Here is a 22,978-nt window from a genome sequence, read left to right on the forward strand (position 1 = left end):
CACTAATTAAGACAACACTGATGAGGTTAATTTGAATCAGATGATATTTCAATTGTTTTAGCCTACAGTGAAAATGTTCAATTAAATGCGTTATATAAACTGGACAACTTAAATCCAGCCTTGATCATTTGTTAATCTTAACTATCCAGAATTCTTACCTTAGAAACAAGAGGACATGGTCAATGTCATAGGTTGCCCCAAAGCATACATGAAACCAGCAACTTACAGTGAATGTGGACATTTAAAATATAGGGAAAATGTCAGACAATAATGGGCATAATTATCCGCTGTGGGTTCTCATTCTTCAGCATTAGTTACAATGGAAATGTCAGTTCTGGACAACTTCCTATTTTTCATTAGTGGCAAATTAAATATTTCTGATACTATAAAATGTGCATGCATCTATATCCACTGGGGATAAATCTCTAAGGGGGAGTTGTCCATCAAAATGTTATTTAGTTGTTTCCTGGTCATTTCGTTATGTTCCTTCATAATTTTAGGTAATAAGTTATTCAGCATACGGATGTACTTACCATGCAGAAATGAATCCAAGTTGCAGAGCTGAAAGGATGATTGCTATTCTTGTCACAGCTGGTTTTGGGATTTTTTCAAAAGGAGAAGAAAGGCAAGGAAATTACCTCTAACAGAACACTTTTTACAACAATACTCATTACCCATCATTGGAGTTTATTAATTACTTTGGCTGTGTCTACACTACAGTTATGTTTTGAAAGAATGTCTTTTGAAAGAGAACATCGAAAGATGCTCTCTCGAAATGGAGTGTCCACACACACCAGCGGGGACCAAAGATTGTCTGTTCTTTCAAAAGACTCCCAAGACATTTTCAAAAGAGAGCATCCACACATGCCAGGGTGCTTTTTAGAAAGAGCAGGGACAGGAAGTACCAAGGGCAGGGTCGCACGGCGGACAAGCCCCTCCAGGGCCGCTGCCCGCTGTCCCCTTAAAAGGTCCCCCATACCTCAACCTGCACACTCCAACAGCCAGTAACCCTGTCCCAAGGCAGCAAGCAAGAGAGAAAGAGAGAGACTGCAGAGGTGGCATCCCAGGCACCATGAACCTTGAGCAGCATCCCCCGCTCCATCACAGCCATGGCCAGTGCCCTGGCCCAGTCCTGGCCACCGTGCTGCAGTGCCTCCTGGTGGCCACCACAATAGCCACTCTCCTGGACGCCATCCTGAGGGCACAACATCCCCAGCTGGTCCCCCAGGTTATCCGCCACCTGTGGAGCTTCCCCACAAGCAGCAACTGGTGGGACCAGCTGGTGCTGGAGGCCTGGGGTGATGACCAATGGCTACAGAACTTCAAGATGACCAAGGGGACATTCTTGGAGCTGTGCCACTGGCTCACCCCAGTCCTCCAGCACCAGGTCCCTGAGGCTGGTGCTTCCCATGCACAAAAAGGTGGCCATCGCCCTATGGAAGCTGGCCACCTCGGACAGTTACCGATCCATCAGACACCAGTTCAGAGTGGGCAAAGCCACCATTGGGGCTGTCCTCATTGAGGTAAGCCATGCCCAGTTCACACCTAGACTGCATGTGATGGGGCAGGGGGCAGCCTGGCAACAGGCACTGTCAAGGCACTGGGGCCTTGGGGTGGGGATGGGTACAGGCATGGGCGAGCAAGCCGCACCCCACCCCATACTCACGAGCACTCCCCCCTATGCCCTGCAGGTCATCCAGGCGATCAACAAGGTGCTGCTGAGGCAGCTGGTGCATGTCGGGAACCTGGACAATGCCATCCAAGGATTCCAGGAGCTGGGCTTTCCCAACTGCTTTGGGGCCCTGGATGGCATCCACATTGCCTTCCGGGCCCCGGAGCACAGCTGCGGGACCTACATCAATCTCAAGGGCTACCACTCAGTGGTTCTGCAGGCCCTGGTCGATGCCAATGGCTGGTTCCAGGACATCTGTGTGGGCTGGTCCAGTCTTGCCCACGACGTGAGGGTCTTCAGGAACTCAGGGATGAGACGTCGTATGACTGAGGGGACCTATATCCCCGGGCGGGAGCTCCCCATCGGGGACACAATGCTGCTGCCTGCATTGTGGCGGATGCAGCCTACCCCCTGCAGGCCTGACTGATGCAGTCATACACCAGGCACACCCAGCCAAGCCAGGACCTTTTTAACGAGCAGCTGAACCGCACCCAGAAGACTGTGGAGCGGGCATTTGGCCGCCTCAAGGGGTGTTTTAGATGCCTCTGCACCAGGCTGGAGGTGGGCCTCCCCAAAGTACTGGTAGTGGTCAGGGCCTGCTGCACCCTCCATAACCTGCTGGAGGTGAAACATGAGTCCTATATGCAGAGGTGGGCCACCAAGGCAGGGCATGGGTACGAGCAGCCCTCTGCCACCCCATGCCATCAGGCCCAGCAGGATGTGTAAGGGAGGTCCTGTGCCAGGCTCTTGAGCAGGGGCCATGGTAACTGACCCAACCCTGCACACTCCCCGTCCACCTGCACACTACACACACACTCCCTCCACTTGCGCGCACACACACACACACACACATACACACACACCAGCACCCATGCGTGGGGGACACAGGTTAAACCATAAAAATAAACTATTTACTCAAGAACTGTGCCCCTCATTTTCTAGGGGGAACTATATACATGTGTGGGGAGGGTAAGTGGGGAGACCTATTGACATGGGAGAGGGAGGGTGAAAAGGGAGAACTATTTACACAGAAGCAGGAAGGGTGGATGGGGGGCCGGGGTGAGGGGGCCTCACCCCTCCAGGGGCCTCGATGGCTGGGAGCCCCATCACCTGCACCCACCCCTTCCTCCATGTGTCTGGGGGCCCCACCAGGGCCGGTGGCACAGGGAGGTAGGGACGTGGCTCAACTGCGGTCCTCGCCTCTCTCCCGGGCTCAGCACCTTCATCTGTGCTGGGCTCAGCATGGGGTGAGGGGCGTGCTGGGGGCTGGGCCTCCACCTGGCTAGCCCTGGCCAGCAGGGTGTGGTCCAGGCAGATGAGGATGGCCAGGGGGAGGTGAGGAGGAAGCAGGGCCTCGAGGTAGGCTACCTCGGGGGGGTGCTGTGGGGAGGCCAGGGGGCTGTGGGATTGGGGTGGGGGGTACTGCTGGGAGGGAGGGAGGGGGGATGCATGGGTGAGGGCGGCGTGCGGGACAGTGGGCTGGTGATGGGGGGTGTGGGTGCAGCAGTGACTTGCAATGGAGCAGCAGCAGGGGCCAGGTGGCTGACCACAGCCTGGGTGAGGGCGTCCAAGTTGGATTCCACTCAGTCCCATGCCTTCCCTCCATGGCAAGCCAATTCCGCACAACGCCCATCAGCTCACTCCGTGTCCCCTGCCTTCTTCTCCCTAGCCTGGTTTTGCCAGTGGAGGGACTGATGGTGGCCCTGCGCTGTCGCGGTCCCAGGCCTGGGCTGCTCCCTCTCACCCTCAGTGATGCGGCTTCCCAGGCCAGTGGCGGGGCTGGTCTGGCTGCTGGCTGCTGGAGCTATGAGCTGTGTCTACACGTGTATGCTACTTCGAAGTAGCGGCACTAACTTCGAAATAGCGCCCGTTGCGGCTACACGTGCCAGGCGCTATTTCGAAGTTAACTTCGACGTTAGGCGGCGAGACGTCGAAGTCGCTAACCTCATGAGGGGATCGGAATAGCGCCCTACTTCGACGTTCAACGTCGAAGTAGGGACCGTGTAGACGATCCGCGTCCCACAACGTCGAAATTGCCGGGTCCTCCATGGCGGCCATCAGCTGGGGGGTTGAGAGATGCTCTCTCTCCAGCCCCTGTGGGGCTCTATGGTCACCGTGGGCAGCAGCCCTTAGCCCAGGGCTTCTGGCTGCTGCTGCGGCAGCTGGGGATCCATGCTACAGGCACAGGGTCTGCAACCAGTTGTCGGCTCTGTGTATCTTGTGTTGTTTAGTGCAACTGTGTCTGGGAGGGGCCCTTTAAGGGAGCGGCTTGCTGTTGAGTCCGCCCTGTGACCCTGTCTACAGCTGTGCCTGGCACCCTTATTTCGATGTGTGCTACTTTGGCGTGTAGACGTACCCTCACAGCGCCTATTTCGATGTGGTGCCGCGCAACGTCGAAGTTGAACATCGACGTTGCCAGCCCTGGAGGACGTGTAGACGTTATTCATCGAAATAGTCTATTTCGATGTTGCTACATCGAAATAAGCTATTTCGATGTTGGCTTCACGTGTAGACGTAGCCCATGGAGACAAAAGGGGAGAGGAATGGGCCATTAGTCCCGGTGAGGGACCCACTGTACCCACCCCCGCATCCCTTCCACCCCATCCCAGCGGTCCTCCAAGGACCGCATCCATGGTTCCCCATCTGGGGTGCAGGAGCGCTGGCTCTCCTCTGCCTCCCTCAGTCCCTCTGTGGCTTGGTGGCCTGTGGTACTGTCTGGCCCACGTGGTGCTGGGTGCCACACATCAGCCCTCTGAGATGTGGGTAGTGGGGCTGTCTGGCCTGCCCGTGCCCTGGGACTGATGTCCCTGCGGGTGGGCTGTAGCCACCCCAGGGAGGACTGCTCTCCTCTCCCAGCCCCACGGTCACCAGCATGCACGGTACATCCCTGTGGGTCCCTCCAGGAACTCGGGCGAGGCGTGGTCAGAGGGGGCCAGGCTGGATGGACCTAAAGGGAAGTCGATGATGAGGGCCACTTGCCCGAGCCTTCGTCGTCGCTGGTGTCCTGGATCCTTAGGGGGTGCCTGCGGGTGGCCAGTGGTCCAGGCCGGTCCTCCCCTTCAGTCCCCTTCCCTGTCTTCTCCGGCTCAGTTGGGGGGTTGACAGTGTCCATGTACACAGCTTGGGGTCCTGCTTCCTTGGGCCCAAGGAGGTGGTCGAGTTCTTGGAAGTACGGGTAGTTGATGGGCGCTGCTCTGACCTCCTAGCCATGTCCCGAGCCTGGCAGTATACCTGTCGGAGCTCTTTGACCTTGGACCTCTCCTGGTCTGGGGTCCATGTGGGGTGACCCCGGCTGGTGAGGCCCTTGGCCAGGTGCTCACATGCCACGGCATTCTGGCTCCGGACTCCCGTCTGACCCCTGAGTGGGTCCTGCAGCTCAGTCTCTGTCCAGCTGGGGGCCCAATGTTTGGGGGGCTGGGTCCCCTCCTGGGAGGACTCCCCCTGACCCCTGGATGGCCCCTGGGGTGGGCGGGAGTCAGGGGCACTAGCCATGGTGCCGAGCACAGCGAGAGGTGGACTGGAGTGTCGCCCTTGCTGGATTGCTGGGCAGCAGTGGGGGCTCCCTGCTGCCTGCATGCTCTCAGCTTCCTGCCCAAGGGCTTCTGGGAACCTGCATGCTGAAAGGTGGCTGGATGCTGGAGCCATAGAGCTCCACTTGTGCTGTGAGCTGCACCACCACCTGCCAGCTGATTGCGGCCATGGAGGACCCGCTCTTTCGAAAGAGTGGGCCACGGAGCATCTACCCTTGCTCTCATTCGAAATTGTCTTTCAAAAGAGGGCGCTTTCCCCATCCCGGGAGCGAAGGACCAACTTCAAAAGAACAGGGGAATTCTTTTGAAGTTAATTTTGAAAGAGCGCCGTGTCAGCATAGACGCTCCGCTTCTTCTTCCGAAAGAACTCAGTCTTCCGATCCTAATTTCGAATGTACTTGCTAGTGTAGACACACCCTTTGAGATTTTGATCATATGAATGAGTTTCTTTGAATACGAAACAACAAAATGTCTCCCCGACTCCTAAATATCTTAGCTCTTCCAAACAATGTTTGGAATACATGTGAGACTATACAAAATAACTAATGTTGTTATTATTTATTACTGGAGATTAAAGGGGTATGAGGACATCAATTTTAATACAAATATAACAGGAGTAAGAAGTATTAAGAAGAAAATAAGTTCATTAATAAATGATGAAAATGAATAAATCGTTCAGAAATGACTGACATGCTAAGCTTGTTCGTTTCTTTAAAAAAAATCGCCTTCATCAAAAAATCCAAGTGAACAAAGACTGACCAATTACTAAAGAAGCAAGAATCTGTTAAAATAATCACTGGTACAAAGCAGACATACATGTACAAATTAAGCAATTGACATCCTGCAAATCAGACACTCCAGTTGATCAATAACAGAATCATAAGAGCTAATGAAGTCACTTTACTACTGACAACTAGGAAAGGACCAAAATATTTGAGGAAAACAAATGTAATGCTGGTTTGTTTGTTTTTTTTGGGGGGGGGGGCAGGGGAGGAAGAGAGCACAGTGATGGTGACTCTTAATTTCCTTTAAACCTGTCTTTTTAAGGGCTGACTGCTCTTGATCCCACCCCTTCTGCCTGAGGCTCCATCCCTTCCAGGGCATGCAACCATCCCCACCTCAACCCTCTCATCATGCTCCCATTGAAGGATAACAGAACCCTGGAGAGAAGTGAAGGAGAGAGCCTGGCCTGATAAGCTTGATTAATATGGGCTTCCTTGTATACAATTAGTCGATAAAAGGAATGACAGACATAATGTATTTTACAGCATATATACCCAAAGTAAATTTGTGGATGCCTGACCCACATTTAGATTTAAGGAAAGCATTTGATATGTTTATCTAAGCCATTACAATTAAATAACACAGCTCAACAATCAATCATCTACAACCAGTAGAGCAAAATGATGAAATTATTTATTTGTAAAAGTTCAGATAGTGAATACCTTTGAGGAAACTGATCTCAATAAAAGGATTTGACATGAGCATTTGCTTTTTTCTGCTAGAATAGTGCACTGTGACAAAACATGAAATAAAAAACTACCTAAAAGAGAGAAACAGAGGGAATTAAGATTATTCAACTAGGCGCACAGACTCAAAGGCATAAAAGGCAGAATATTAATGGAAGTTTGAAAGCATAATGCTCATTTATGCCTCTGAAAATTTCTCCCTTATTAGGAACTGATGAATAGTCTGATTTTTTATTTACAATCTTCCTTAGATGATGGCAGTCAGCCACAGGCCTGGTATGGGAAGTTGCACAGTCCACTTGTCCAAGGAAAGCACTGAAGACAGTTTGGATTGGGCAAGTGCAATCTGGCCATGGTCTTCTCCATCAAAGGGATGATGTATAGTCTGCTCCATCTGTTAGGATGTAACAGATTGAACTTTCATGTGCTGGCCTTCCTCTATATTTCAATGTGGAAGACAGTGCATCAAAACTTTTCTTCCAGCCCCTTTTCATCATCTTGATCTTGAGGAAGAGAACAGTAGGCATGAGAAGTCCTAGTAGCAATGATATTGTAGAAGGTTTCTTCCACATCACCCCTGTAATGCCTCACAAAGGTTACTCACAAGCTGCGTCTACACGTGCACGCTACTTCGAAGTAGCGGCACCAACTTCGAAATAGCGCCCGTCGCGTCTACACGCATCGGGCGCTATTTCGAAGTAAACTTCGACGTTAGGCAGCGAGACGTCGAAGTCGCTAACCTCATGAGGAGATAGGAATAGCGCCCTACTTCGACGTTCAACGTCGAAGTAGGGACTGTGTAGACGATCCGCGTCCCGCAACGTCGAAATTGCCGGGTCCTCCATGGCGGCCATCAGCTGTGGGGTTGAGAGATGCTCTCTCTCCAGCCCCTGCGGGGCTCTATGGTCACCGTGGGCAGCAGCCCTTAGCCCAGGGCTTCTGGCTGCTTCTGCGGCAGCTGGGGATCTATGCTGCAGGCACAGGGTCTGCAACCAGTTGTCAGCTCTGTGGATCTTGTGTTGTGTAGTGCAACTGTGTCTGGGAGGGGCCCTTTAAGGGAGCGGCTTGCTGTTGAGTCTGCCCTGTGACCCTGTCTGCAGCTGTGCCTGGCATCCCTATTTCGATGTGTGCTACTTTGACGTGTAGACGTTCCCTCGCTGCGCCTATTTCGATGTTGGGCTGAGCAACGTCGAAGTTGAACATCGATGTTGCCAGCCCTGGAGGACGTGTAGACGTTATTCATCGAAATAGCCTATTTCGATGTCGCAACATCGAAATAAGCTATTTCGATGTTGGCTGCACGTGTAGACGTAGCCACAAAGTCCTGGTTGGGATGATTTAGTTAGGTTTGATCCTGCTTTAGATAGGGAATTGGACTCAATGACCTCCTGAGATCCCTTTTGGCCCTAGGATTCTATGTGTATGAACTTTTCAACACTTTGGGAAAGGTGGTAAATCAGCTAATCAATTAAATTTGCATATAAAATTCAATCAAGAGAAAATCCAATATCAAGCAAGGCACAGCATCAGTTTATAGGAATATGGGACTCAAAAACTGAGGAAAAACAGTTTAGAAAAATGGAAGCTGATATAGCTGGGGAAAAATCTATTGAAATACATATAAACAATGGTGGAGAGAAATTTGAAAAGCAATAATAGACACCAGGACATGTGACAGTGAATAACAAATTTCTAAATTTGCAATTTCACATGGCCACAAAATGTCTATGAACAGGTAACTGAAACAGTCAGTCATTTGGTTCAGAGGTACACAACACTGGGCTACATCAGAAAATGTGTCACATCACACAGTAAGAGTAATTTTCTCTAAGGCTCTTATGACCACACATGGAATATTCTATTCACTTCTTGGTGCCACATAATCAAAAATATAGTGACAAACTGAGACTGTTCACAGAAGGTGAGCAAAATAATTAGTTGTCTATGATTAGCGATTAAATACAGAGATGAAGAAATGCACCTTCAAACACCAGCACTCTCTGGTCCAACAGCATCCCTCATCAGGCAGGACCAGGGATGTTCCTGGACCAGAGAGTTGGGTGGTAGGGAAAGCTGCAGACCGTATTCTCTCGCAGCCATGGGGACTGGAACTGGCATGCCCCTCAGCTCCCAGCAACCCTGCAGGTGGGGCAGCCATATAGGGCCTGAGCCAGTATCCCCCAACATCCCCATGTGGCAAGTTACAGCTACTCAGTGCCAGAGCTGGCTTCCCCCAGCAGCACCAAGTGTTGGAGTTGCCTCCTAGGTACCCATGTAGGGCCAGGATTAGCCACGCAGGGCTGGAGCTGCCTGTTGGGGAGCTCCACAGGGCTGGATCCAGCTTCTCCCACCAGACCTGTGGCCCAGAGCCAGCCTCCCTGGCAGCCTCACTGGGGGCTGGAGCCCCAGCAGTGCAGGCCAGGGCCCCGCCAAGCAGCTGAAGGGTAAGCAGCTGGTTGGATGAGATGGCAGTTTGGGAAGGGGAGGGCAGTGGAAGGGAACCTCCCCATGTCCAGCAAATTCTCTTGTTCTGGACTGCTCATGCCAAACTAGGAAGGTGCAACCTGAACTGTGTCTTGGATGTGGTTACAGTAGACATAATAGCTGCTGGCAAATAATTGAAAAGTGTAAACCATATGTGTATAAAGGAATTATATATGTAATACAATACATGTTTATAGCTAAATGCTGTAAGATGAATAGGGGAATGTTAATGTTTAACTGAATATGGGGAAATTATCCCTGAAAGTGGCATTTAAAGTCTGTTTCATAACTAATGTCCATTTCTGTTCCTTTAAAAAATGGATAGGGCAAACCACCAAAAAATGTTCTGTAGAGAATGCATCCTTGTTGTGAGACACATCAACCCAGTACACTCTTTTTTTTCCATTAGTACCTTCTGAGTTTCTGTGATCATTCAAAGTTCTCAGCATCAGCAGTGATTTGTTTCAAAGAAATAAATGATCAAAAATGGATTAATGAATCTTTTAGACATGCTATTGAAAAGGCGGATTGCAGACCTATATTCTAGATAAAGATCTGTCTCTTCAATCCTAGATCTCTTAGCTTCCCTGAGACTCGCGAGCCACTTTTCTCAAGATTAAGAACATTAAATGATTTCCCAAAGTTATATATTTGGGGGACTAATTATACCTTTGCTAAGGTCTGTATTTCTTAATCAAAGGGCCTTCCATCATCAATCAATGAGTGCTTTCAGCCCGAAGTCTAAAACTTTCATCTGTCTCTGTGGAATTTATTCCCTTGGAGAATCACTTCCAGAGAACAACGAACTTATTGTAAACAAGCAAACAAAGGAATTTCTTTCCTGGAGGACAAATGTAATTATAAGTCTCCTTGGCTCTGGATAGATAACTACAGGAACTTGTGTGAATACTCAGTATGCTGCTTTAGCAATATAGGGCGATGGTTAAATCATGTCTCATGGCAGTCTCCAGCTTTAAGACCAATTACTTGCAGCATATTAGGACATGCAAGAATTGGCACAGGGGATTCTAATGCAAAATCATTACTCTCCATTTTCTAACAGTTTGCAGTCAGCTAATATCACAAACATCAGCCTTTGCAAAAATCTCCCATATTATTTCCACGCCCAACCAAGAATTTAATAAGCAATTAATTGCTGAAATGATGCATAGCTATCTGCAGTAACCATTTATAGACTTTCATTTCAGAGGAGGAATAAAATTGAGCTGGTCTGGCACTTCTAAATGCATCTGGGGGGCGGGAGAGAGAGAATGGCAAGTGAGTGATATTAATATAGGGGTCAGAATGAGAGGAGAAAGGACAAAAATTCATTTTGAAGGTTAACTTTTCTTAAAAAGTACAGAAAAACAAAAAGAAATAGAAAAGCTCAACACATGAAGATGTGAATAAAGACACAAGCAAAGCTCTTCAAATAAGAATGCATAATGCTAGACACATGGTGAAATCTGCTTTCATTGACGTAAAAGGCAAAACCGACATTTTTTCAGTAGGGACAGGACATCATCTGGAGGTGTATATTTTGGCAGTTAAATGAAAGTCCCCTTAATTTCAAAGAGAAACCACTGTAGCGCCCATTGATTTTTATGGAATTTGTGGGTAACTCAGCATTTCTGAACATCAAACTACTGATGCCATTGAGAAAACACAGTGGAGTAGCTGCTCATGAGAGAATTGAAGGTTTGGTTTAAAATATGGCCATAAATAGGAAATTGATATCTCCTTCAATATGCTAGATTTTAGATATGATGGCATAATTCCTAGTCAATCAGATGAGTGTTTTTCACTTTGAAATTACATAAACAGGAAACAATTGGAAAGAAATGTTTAAGTTAAAGTGTATTGTAAGCACCATAAGGTTTTGTGCTAACTTGAAAGCAGCACAGAGAACTCTGGAGAAAACTCAGAAGCTACCCCATTGGGTCAGTATTTTGTTTTGGTATTGTTGCACTAACTAGTTTTAAGACTATTTCAGAGGAATGTTCACCTAAAGGTTTGCCTAGTTGGTTCCTAAAACCTCTGCAATAGGAGCACAGCTCATAGAGGGAGATTTCTGTTCACACCTGGGCCAGAAGGAATTTGCTTTTCTCTTCCATCACTTCAACAGGGGCCTTCTCCAAACACTTGTGTGCCAATTTGCACCTTGAAACAATTTACCCAGCAAGAGATGACCATTGCTAAGTGGTAAAGAGGAGTGGGTGGGGGAAGGACGAAGTGAGATTGTTGAGTATAGTATGTAGATGCAGACAGGTGATGATCTGGTTAATCCTTCCAGCCCTAAATATAGCAGGAGCTATCTCCCAAATAATGAGAGAGGGGGTTCCCTAACCACCTTTGCAGCAATAAACTTGGCCCATGGGAGAAATGTACCAACAGCTGAAACTGAACTAACATTTTCTGTAGCTAAAATAATGGAGAAATGCATCATTTTGTTTTCTGCTGCTCATGGCTGAGAATCAGTACAACTTCTTGGCGCTGTAACTCCCATTTATGTTACACTAATACCCTCCCTACCATTTAATAGGGTATTTTTGTTTAGGTTTTGGAGGTTTTGCTGTACTGTTTCAGTTAAATTGTCATATAATGTATATGCACAGAGTAAAGCTCTCTTATCCAGCACTTTACCAACCAGAGAATGCTATAAACAGACATTTCTGATCTACTTGGGAAGTCCAATTTATAGTCTGGTTGGTACAAGGCCAGCAGGCTCCCCACATGGCTCCAGGAAGTGGTGACATGTTGCTGCTGTCAGACAAGCTACATACACTGCTCCTACCCTACCTCAAATGCTGGCTCCACAGCCCCCTTTGGCTGCAGTATTTGACTAACCAGCTAACTCCATTCTCCTAACTGGCTGGACATCAAGACTTTTAACAGGTGTGTGTGGATGTGTGGATGTTTTTACAAAAAAAAGTTTCATACAAATATTTGTATTTTATTTTCTGTTTTCCATGTCAGTCTTGTTCCTTGTCATTCTAGAAACTTACTTCCGTACCCGACACTGGTCCACCCACATTCCTTCATCTCTTCCTGCCATGCTTGTTCTGCCACAGCCTACACTTTTTGCCTTGGTGTACACTTGGATGAGGGAATGTCTCCATAAAAAAATAAATAAATAAAAACCTGATATTTACTTCAGCTCTCATTTGACAAGAATTGCTTCCTTGGGAAGCATGGAAGAAAATCACTAAGGGTACTATTGACAACCATGCCTCATGGACTAGTTCTCAATAGTGAGGATAAAAATATTGTGAAAAGGTTGTTAATCCCCATGCATCGGGATAAGGACTGATCACTGGGGTCAAAAGGAGGAACTGCAGAATTAGATGGTGTCTTACGGAATTCCCATCATGCTCTGAAATGTCATTTGTTGTCAACTGTTGATACAAGGGAACAGGTTTGATACTGTAAAACCAGTGTAAAGCATACCTTGAATGTTTTAAACAATGGGGTCAATTCTGAGTTCATGTGGAATGTAGCAAATATTTGTGGGAAGAATATTAAACTCCATCTATATAATCAGTACAAGAAAAATATAACTTTTCCTGAAGCTTTTTCCTTTAAATTTAAAAAGGCATTGATATTCCAATAAATTTGTACTTTCTGGGATAATTACAACTCATCCTTATAAATGTCCTCTTTTGTTAAAACGTTTGAAGTAAAGAACTTTTAGATAAATGATTATTACTGGAGGGGTATATTCTCCTTTCTCTGTTGAGACAACTCCCAGGGCTATGCACATGCATTGAAAGGACATCATACCATTTAATTTATACATATGTTGTCGATAATGAGTAAAACCTCTATTTTGTTTATAATTGCCTGGGTGTAAGAGGGGCTGTCTACTCAAAATTACAAAAGGGCCAGTAATATGGACTGATCCATATATTCACGCATAAATATTTAACAACCTCCCCCGAAACAATAAACAAAAAAGCTGATTAAAGCTTGCCCATTTTGCAGCAATTTTAAATTGGACATGAAAAGCTTTGCAAACTAAACACAACTGAGTTACATTAAAATATAATGTGGATAGAGGCATTTGTAATGTGTTTATGTATAACAGCAGTGTTTAACATATCATGTCATACGTATCTGATAGTGGCAGGCAATCTTAAGTATAAAAGTTATTATAAGATAACTTTTTGATATAAATCACTATCTTCTTTAACGCTAATTTGGATTTCATTATAAATAACATAGTAGTGTCCTTTAAACAAGTAAGTAGTATGCTGTATTTTGTTTTAGTTTGTCTAGTGCTAATTCAGTTTTAGATTTTTATTTGAAAACCGTTGCTGACATTCTTATATTTGTACTCAGTTTCTAGCTATGTCTGGTTTTTATGGTAAATCCTTTAGGGCAGAACCTTGTGAATCCATTATCTATACTGAAATACATTTAAGTAATATTAAAATAATTTTAGACATTGAGTTGTTCATTTACAGCAGTTGTTCTTATAGAGCAGTTCCATCCAGTTAACCTCCTATGTCTTGCATAATTATTTATATTATCTGTTTTGACCTTTAATTAGTCATTTTATAGCTGTGTTTACTTTAATACCTTTCTGTAAGACTACCTGCCTATTTTGCACAAAACTATAAAAAAACATGGTCAGAGTATTTCCTATATGGTCAGGAATATATTAACAATATGATTTTGCATGGAGACACACTATTCCGTATTTCATTACTTGGCTTCTAAATTTAAAAGTAGAGTTGTAGAGACAGTGAGAAAACGAAGAGGAGCTAAAGTTGCAGGAGATAATACATATTTGTAAAGTGGAAGGAAAACAACTTACCTTTAGAATATGCTTTCTGCTGAAAAGTACTGTGAAGCAGATTGTTAAACTGCTGGGCAAAACTTGAAAGGCTGAATTTTTAAAAGGTTGTTTAGCTTCCAGTTTTAGGTGCAGTAATATAACCACTTTAATGGTGGATGCGATACTGTAAACCCATTGTCAAGCATTTTTCATCAGGCTATCTGCTTTGGAAATTGTAGGGCAGATTTACTCATGTTGAATAATATTTTAACCAAAAATCACTGTTAATGTGAGTAGGATAATTTGCAGTGGATAATGAAGTCATGAAGTGGTCCATGATCATGTCAGAACATTAAGCTATAAAATTAAAAGTCTTTAAAACCAGCCTGAAGAAACCATGTATAAACATACAAACTGGAATACAGGAACACAATTTTTGCTGTTAAAATTTTTAATTATTCACAAAAGCTATTGTAAAATTACAGTAATATTTATGATAGTCTTTAATTTTTTTTTTGTGTGGCTGCACTCTGTCAACAGAAGTTTTGTCAGGAAATCTCTTCCAACAGTGACTTCTGTTGATAGAGTGCTGCAGTGGAACCATAGCCAAAGGCTGTGTCTACACGAGAGAGTTTTGAAGACAAAACGGGGGTTTTGCAGACAAAACCTGTGAAGTGTCTGTTCACAAAATGCATTTTGTAGACAGAAACTGTTGACAAAAAAAGCTGGGTATATGCTCTGATGGGCCCTTTTGTTGACAGAGCGCATCAAAAGATCGATCCACTTTTATGTGCACGTAGGATCTGTTGACAGATTTTGTCGAAACATCTCTTCCGACAGTAAATTCTGTTGACAGATGCTTCTAGTGTAGAAGTAGCCAAAGAATTTATCAGGTTATTTAGGAAAAGATAATTTTCACAATTCTAGATGATAGAATTCCACTTGTCCCTCAGCTACTTCCATACCCCACTGCTCTCAGCCTGCATCCCTGACTAGAGATACAATTACAACAAAGGTAAAATGATTAAATGCAAATGTCCATTGTCTATAAAAAGTTGTCTTTGTCCAGCTCTTCTAACCAGTTCTGCCTGACTCACAAGCTGAGGTCTGTACAGCCCCTGGTGAGGCAGAAAGGCAGGGTAGGAGATATGGGGTTTGGCTCTGAGAAAAGGATGTGGCTGTGGAGAGATATAGAGGGTTAACAGGGATATAGTGGCAACTAGAGAGTTTGCAGAAAATTTTGAGGGCTTGGTCTGGGCATTACAGGGACTGAAAGGGAAGTTCTTTGGAATTATGCAAGGAACATAGAGGAGTTTCTTTCATATGGGTTGTCAATACTGGGCCTTCTTGAGCAGTCAGGAGATAGCAAAGAGTCACTGAACTTCCTCTGAGGCATCAAAGGGTGGAGGGTTCCTTTAAATTTTCTGCATCTGCTCCTGAGTACACCTTGACAGAAGTATAATGAGAATACCTTGGGGCACATGCCTCCCATAGAGACACGAGGGGCTGTGCCAGGCCTGCTGCATCAGCTCACCAGAGCACAAGAGCACTAGGAGAGTCCCAAGTACATCTGGAGCATGGTATCAGCCCATTAAAGACTTGCTGCCTTAGTTCAATGAAGAACAGAGACAGGTCCATGGGTGAAACCCAGCCAGTGCCAATGAGTCAGACAGTCCTGGGGGGGATTCTGTGATTGTACTATGGCTCTAAATGCAACAGTTGCAGAATTTCCCCAGGACTATCAGAGGAGACTAATCATAGCCACTTCACTCACCCACTGTTCGAGGCTTTTGTAGTTGTTCCTCTGCTTCTCCAGTATCCACCTTGCTGTTTTCCCATGGCAACATGCAGCAGTCCCATGAAAAGTGAAAGACATTAAGCTGTCGAGGAGACATATGAGAGAGGTTGAAGTGATATTTGGAAATGTGGGTGAGTGGGGATGTGGGCAAATTTTTGATGGGCCGTAAGTGCTTTTGAAAATTTTGGCCCAGTTCAATAGTCATTTAACCTTTATCTTGAAACTCAGAAAAATACTTCATTTCATAGTCAAAAGTAGAAACAAAATAAACCAGCAAAATGTTCTTTTTTTGCATTTTAATCTTTTTATCACAGAAGACCCATTTGATTGCTTATGAAATCTTGTGTGTTTAACATTTGCAAGAGAAAATGACAAGAGAAACAATATCTTTCCAATAGTGTCATTAGGAGATGACATTTAGAAAAGAGTCAAAGACCTATTAAAGTGTGATCTGTGCTTCAGGATCTGCTGTAGAGTGAATCATTCATCTTTAGTCAGTCTGTGTGTAAACCCTTCATTTCATTTCTGCATTCCAGAATCCTCAAACTTTTATGAAGATAAGATGATTAAACAATTTTGAGAATTCAAGTGTCGGCTTGGGATGGTGTATGATTTCAAAGGAAATATTCTAGACTCCAGCTTCTATATTGTTCTATGTCTTGCAATCTACATTAAATGTACTGATCACTGCTGGGTAGAATATAATTAGAGAAGCTGCTGCTGCTAAGGGCTTTCACCATCACTGAACTCTGTAGCCATGGGTTGCATTCCTGCTGAGTCATGTTTGTGTCAGTGGAATTTCCTCCTACATTTGGCTTAGTGACATAGTATGAAGAGATGAAAAACGTCTTTGCTTTTTCAAATCCCACTTCTCCAGGTAAATAGATTGACCTTCAGTTCAATCTCCCTTGCATGCAATGGGCAAATTCAGCTCCTGTCTGCATGATCAGCCAGTAATTATATTAGAAAACTTGGAAGAGAAGGAATTCATGCAACTGGCTTAATTTTCAAATTAAAGCCACCTACCACATTTTCTTACAAATCTAACATGGACATTTCTTGAGTTGTGTGATGTGCCTGCCTGTATTGGCTGAAGACTCTTGCCAAAGATGATGATAAAGACCAATGCAGTATTTTCTAGCCATACGTATATTTCCAAGTGACAGAATCATGGTTGCTCTAAACTAAGAGGTTTTGCGGACATTTGCATAAATAGTTGGTTCAGTTTCAGGCTGTGCTAATTCACTTTAATTGAATTTTGCTTTGAGCTTCAGCATGAGTCAATTGAATTAATCAAATTATACCTGCTTTCGTTATTGTAACCATGCACACCTGAAAACTTGGTGTGACTGTTGATATAAAACCATTAATTGGCCCTGTATGTAGTTCAACGTCAGATAGGTTTGCTCAAAATGTGAAAGTTGCACAACGCTATAAGAAATCCTAGAGAATTAAGTTGTACCAAACACTCTGTAAGCGGTTAGAACTGTTGAATAGATGTGATCTGGCAAATGGGTCTACTTTGGCTTTTATATTGAGAATCCTCAGCCAGTAGCGATACCATTTAAACTAGGGGAGATAATGTCTTAGATGTTGGTGGTTTTGGGAGTGACTGTTTATCCCTTTTTTAGACCCTTAAACATGAAGGGTTCAATGAAATCCTCAGTCTAGACCCCTGGAAGGTTCGTGTAATTTGATATATGCTAATACTGAGTGCTCAGATACTATCACTCTCAGTCAAAGACTATGTCTACACTTCAACAAAAGTTACTGTTGGAAGATATCTTCCAACAAAACTTGTGTCAACAGAGTGCAGCATTACACAAAAACAGATGGTTCTGTTGACAGAGAACAGTCAGACTGCCTGGCTGAACTCTCGACAGAATGGCCCCTGGAACACTGTCAGACAGGGTCACATGTCCAGCAAGCCCTTCCATGAGCCCCAGCAAGACACACCATTTAAGCCCCCACACCACCACCCCGCCACCTATTCCCTGCCCATACAAAGGGTTGCCTACCTCCAGGGATCAAGCACTTGCCAAGAGAGACTTTGCACTTTCCAGTAAACCATAATGCCAGAGCAGCCCCCAGGCTTGCACTGGCCCCACAAATAAGTTCTTCAGCTTCTGCTGCAACTCATCACAGCCCCCCTCTGCTTTCTCTGAGGTTTGAGCCTGGCACTCCCCATCAATGAGCATTCCGTGGCTATCACACAGGCTCATCTGTGCCCACTCCCTCGGGTGACCAGGAAGGTCTGGAGATACAGCACCAGATCTGACTGGTGGGACCACCTGGTCGTGGGGCAGTGGGAAGCTCTAGAACTTCCAAATGCAGAAGGACACTTTTCTTGAGTTCTGCAACTGACTCACCCTGACCCTCCCTGGAAAATTGGGTCACCATCTCCCTCTGGTAGCTCCCCATCCTCAACAGCTACTGCTCCATTGTGAACCAGTTTGGCATGGGGAAGTCCACCACTTGCAGTCTGCTGGGTCTGGATGGGACACGCTGCCTTGCATATGCTACAACGTGCCAGGATGGCAGAGTGAGGTCCTGCCCAAGCCAGCCTGGTTATCCTTATAGCACCCCACCATCTGTGCCCACCCCATACCCTGGGGTGTGTGATGCATAGGATACTTACTGAAGGATGCCTCAAACAGGTCCATGGATGTCCTGGAGATGACCTGGCAGGAGTGGCCCATGTCCAGGGTGATGACCAGGGTCCTGCCACTGGCCTCAGACACCCTGTCCACCTCCAGCTCAGGGTCCATGCGTCCAGGGGTGCTTCACTTCCTCCTCTGGCTCCATCTGTGGTGGGCAGAGGGCCTCCTCAGCTAAGTCCATGGGGCAGGCAGAGGGGAGGTGTTGTCACACCTCAGGAGGTAGTGGAGTTCCGTATAATGGGGGCAGGAAGCAGTTCTTGCCCCTGATGTCCAGCTGGCATCCCAGGCCTGGATGAACCCCTGCCCTTGCTCTTTAACTTTTGCCCACACCTGCTCCCAAGCCACCAGTGCTGCAGCCAGCCGGGCAGAAGCTGAGACATTCTGCCTCTTGGCAGAGGTGTCCACCAGGGTTTCCTCTTCAGCCCAGAGGCTGAGGATGTCCTTGACTTCGAGCCCAGTCCAGGACAGGGCCTGGTGTTTTGTGCCCCAGGGGGTCCTAGGATCACTCCAGCAGCTACCTGGAGGGTCCCAGAGAGAGGACCTTTCTGGCTGTCTCAGATGACCAGGAAGGAGTGGCTGCAGAGCGTGAAGCAGACATCATGCTGCTGGGCTGCTTCCCTACTCTTAGCTTCCTACCACAGGAGTTCTGGGGCTCCCTGCAGCTTTAAGAATGGCCAGAGGCAGGGAGCATAGAGCAGTGATTGCTGTGGACATGCTGAACCATGGGCCAGCTGGCCAACACCATGAAAGACTTGTATGTCAAAGGAAGGGGCCCCTGGAGCGTCCACACTGGCTTTCTGTCAACAGAGTGTGTCGACAAAGGTGATCTGCCTTCTGGGGGAAGGGCAGAATGCTGTGAACCAAAGTGCCACATTCTGTCTATTTGACTATTGACAGAACATCTTTGGAAGGTGGATACTCTGTGAGTTTTGTCGACAAAACATTTGTTTTGTTGACAAAACTCTGTAGCGTAGGCACAGCCAAAATGAACTCAGTGTGGAATCACACAAGTGCCCTACAGGTGGCAGGCTGTATCCTGTTATCAGCTCTCTGAGTCAATTATACCTCATTGCTTGTTTTTTGGTTTGCATCTATTTGGCATAGTATGATGAGGTTTCTTGCTCTTTCAGTAGACTTTTCTGTAGTATGAGTGTAACGCAGGCACTTTAAAGCCCAACTTCCTTCAGCACTGCATGAATTGTTTTCTTCCCTCTGTACAGTGATCAGCTTATAGGCTACGACTACACTAGCCCCAAGCTTCAAAATGGCCACTCAAATGGCCATTTTGAAGCTTACTAATGAAGTGCTGACATGCATATTCAGCACTTCATTAGCATGTGGGCGGCCGCAGCACTTCGAAATTGACGTGCCTCGCCGCTGCGCAGCTCGTCCCGACAGGGCTCCTTTTTGAGAGGACCCCGCCTACTTCGAAGTCCCATGAGCTGATAGGAATAAGGGGACTTTGAAGTAGGTGGGGTCCTTTCGAAAAGGAGCCCCGTCGGGACGAGCCGTGTGGCGGCAAGGCGCGTCAATTTCGAAGTGCCGCGGCCGCCCGCATCCTAATGAAGTGCTGAATATGCATTGCAGCGCTTCATTAGTAAACCTCGAAATGGCCATTTGCGTGGCCATTTTGAAGTTTGGGGCTAGTGTAGACACGGCCATAGAGACTCAGAGCCCCTTCTGCAAGAGGCTTTACATTTGAAAATCTATTCTATAAAGCTTTGGAGTGTGGCCAGTTAGAATCTCCCCATAAAATGAAAAACAGAAAAAAAAATCCATCAATTAGTAAGATTTATTAGGTTTAGAACAGTTTCACAAATGAAGTGTGAGGTGCATCAGTGGCATAGTAAAACATATACATTGTCCCAACCGCACAAGGAGAAGGCCAAGAGTTATGGGATGTGGTTTTATTGTGTCTCATATGTCTTAGCTCACCGAGGAAATACCTGGAAATGGACCATACCATGCCGGTCCTCATTCTTTCATTGTTTCAATTTATTTGTGAGGGCTGCCATTAACCCTTCCCTTTCCCAACTAGGTCCTTGCCTGTTACTGGTGCCCTATCACTCTCCCCTCATATGACAGATAAGGGGGTGGGGCAAAAAAAGCCGAGGACTGTTTCTTTGCTGTCTGAGACGTTAAGAGCCCCAGTCTGCCATCACCAGCTACCTCAGGGCACCCTTTCCTCTAAATCCACTTCCAACTTCAGATTATCAGGGAACTAGACCCTTATTGAATTAGCTCTTGCACTGAGCACCTGTCAGAAGGGGACACCGATAATTAGCTTGTCTGCCACCTTCTCAACCCCCGTTTGAGTTCATGAATCATTAATAGTGACCTCTGAACACTGGTTAAGGTTATGTGCCTACATGTTCACAACTAACCCCAGTCCAATATGTGTACCCCCAAACACAGTATGAAACATCCTAATGGATGTTGTCCATCCACTCCACAGCATTTATGTGTAAATTTAGCTGGCGTAAGCAGAGGGCCTGAAACATAAGCTCATGTATCAGAGGCCTGGCAGGAGGCATGAGTCCTGGCCTAAAGTTGTCAACATTTTGCTGATATAAAACAAAGTTGTGAGCAAGAGTCAGGCTCTGCTTATAGAATCTGTCTAGAATGGGGCTGATATTGCAGAACCACATATACCTAAAAGGCACAGGCCTTGTATGCAAACACATTCCAGAAAGGTCATACCAGAACACCACAATGCTAACATATTCCTCAAAGATAACAGGGACACCTGAGCCATCCTAAGATAAGGTCAGGATGACAGCATGATACAGATGTTTGTTTGAACCAACAGATGCAAGGCAATTGGTAGCTTTTGCACCATCAATAGGTGGTGCCCTAATACGTCAGAAGATGGCTCCCTGATATGTCAAGAGTGATACATAACTTATTTGCATCCATGTATAAATATGTATCTCAGAGGGGCTGTCTTTGTCTGGCCTAATGGGCCTTAGGCTGTATCTATACTATGAGATAAACTTGAATTTATTCATATCAATTTTTGTAACTCTGGAATTTATAAATTCGATTATGACTGTCCTCACCTCCCCACATGCTCCTCACAAAGTCTACTTATTGGTGCCAAACTCAACTGGCAAATATTGACTGTTGCAGTAGTGCATTGTGGGAACCTATCCCACTCTTTCCTCATCCCCCTAGCATTCTGGGTATGCTTGCTGGTCTTTGATATCGTCTTCCCAGATTGCATTTTTCTCATTCCCTTCCCATGCTAAGCAAATGTCCATTTTTCCCATCAGAAGGAAGGAAAAGTAGGGCATCCACAGAGATGGCAAAAAAGTTTACAGCAATCTCTTTTTTCTGTAACTGTATTCTCAACTGGCCATCCACTGAGTGTGCCCACTCCTGTGATTGCATCCAATTCCTGAAAATGTCAGGGACCCTGAAAAGCTTGAAGAAAGAGAAGATAGGAAAGTTTTTGAAACAAACAGAGTTGCTGATGGGAGTGTCTTTGGCTTTCTTGTGCTCTATAAGGCTTCTGTGCACAGGCTGTGTTCTCAACTGGCCATCCATGGGGTCCCCACCCTCATGCTTGCATCCAATCCCTGAAAATAGCACAGGGACAGACTGTATTCTCAAAATTAGAAAAAAGAGGATAGGAAAGTCTAGGAAAAAAGATCTTTGTCTTCCTCTTCCTTCTTCACTACACAGACATTGTCAACATGGGGGATGGGAGTGAAATCTCATACACTGAATGTAGAAATAGAAATCTCAACTGGCCCTCCACCCTGTGTTTTGGTGGGGGGTGGTCAAAGCATGAAGACAGATAGGATATGCTAGGAAAAAGATTTTATAACAGAAATATCAAACCAGAAGGTGTCCACAATGGACAATGTGTTAGTGGGATACTAAGACTTTGTTGAAAAAGAACTTTGCTGGCCTAGCACCTTCATATCTTAATCAATTTTGTGGTCACTGAGCTGTTCATTCATGGCCTGCTTCACTGGCAACCTGCGTAGAACCAGGGAAGCATAAAGAGGGACCACACAAGAGCCAAATATCCATCAACATGTGTCAGAAACCAAAACTACCTATTTCTGTATTCAAATGCCTTCTAGCTTTGTCAAACTGCCTTACCCTCTGCTGTCTCATTTTGGACCAAATTATAAGCAGTTCTGGAAAAGGGATCTGTACCATACCTGGCAGGGGGATACTATGATCGTGAACGTGGTTTTCCCAGGATGAGGCTCATCCATTGCACTGCAGGTGGGCTGACCCCTGCGATTTCCCCAAGTGCGGGGGAACTTGACGGCATAATTTGTGGTAGTGGGGGACTGTGTTCACACTTTCTTGTGGGGAGGGATAGCTCAGTGATTTGAGCATTGGCCTGCTAAATTGAGGGTTATGAATTCAGCCCTTGAGGGGGCCAGTTAGCTATCTGGGGCAAATACATTATGTATATATATATCTGCCAGGGATCATGATAGGTTCTGCTGTGAGGGGACTGGACTTGATAACCTCTGAAGGTCCCTTTCAGTTATATGAGATAGATATATTTCCATATTATATCTTTCCCAAATCCTTCATAGCCCTTATCATCAAGTCAACCCCCTTG

General features: G+C 45.8%; 1 non-coding gene across 1 annotated transcript; it reads left to right on the forward strand.

The window, feature by feature from the left end:
• Nucleotides 1–22,554: 22,554 nt before the first annotated feature.
• Nucleotides 22,555–22,718, forward strand: LOC142018749 (U1 spliceosomal RNA). Its single transcript, XR_012646920.1, has one exon. It is a non-coding gene; the product is annotated as a U1 spliceosomal RNA (small nuclear RNA).
• Nucleotides 22,719–22,978: the final 260 nt, after the last annotated feature.

This window comes from Carettochelys insculpta, chromosome 10 (genome assembly GCF_033958435.1).
Source record: "Carettochelys insculpta isolate YL-2023 chromosome 10, ASM3395843v1, whole genome shotgun sequence".
NCBI classification, from domain to species: Eukaryota; Metazoa; Chordata; order Testudines; family Carettochelyidae; genus Carettochelys; species Carettochelys insculpta.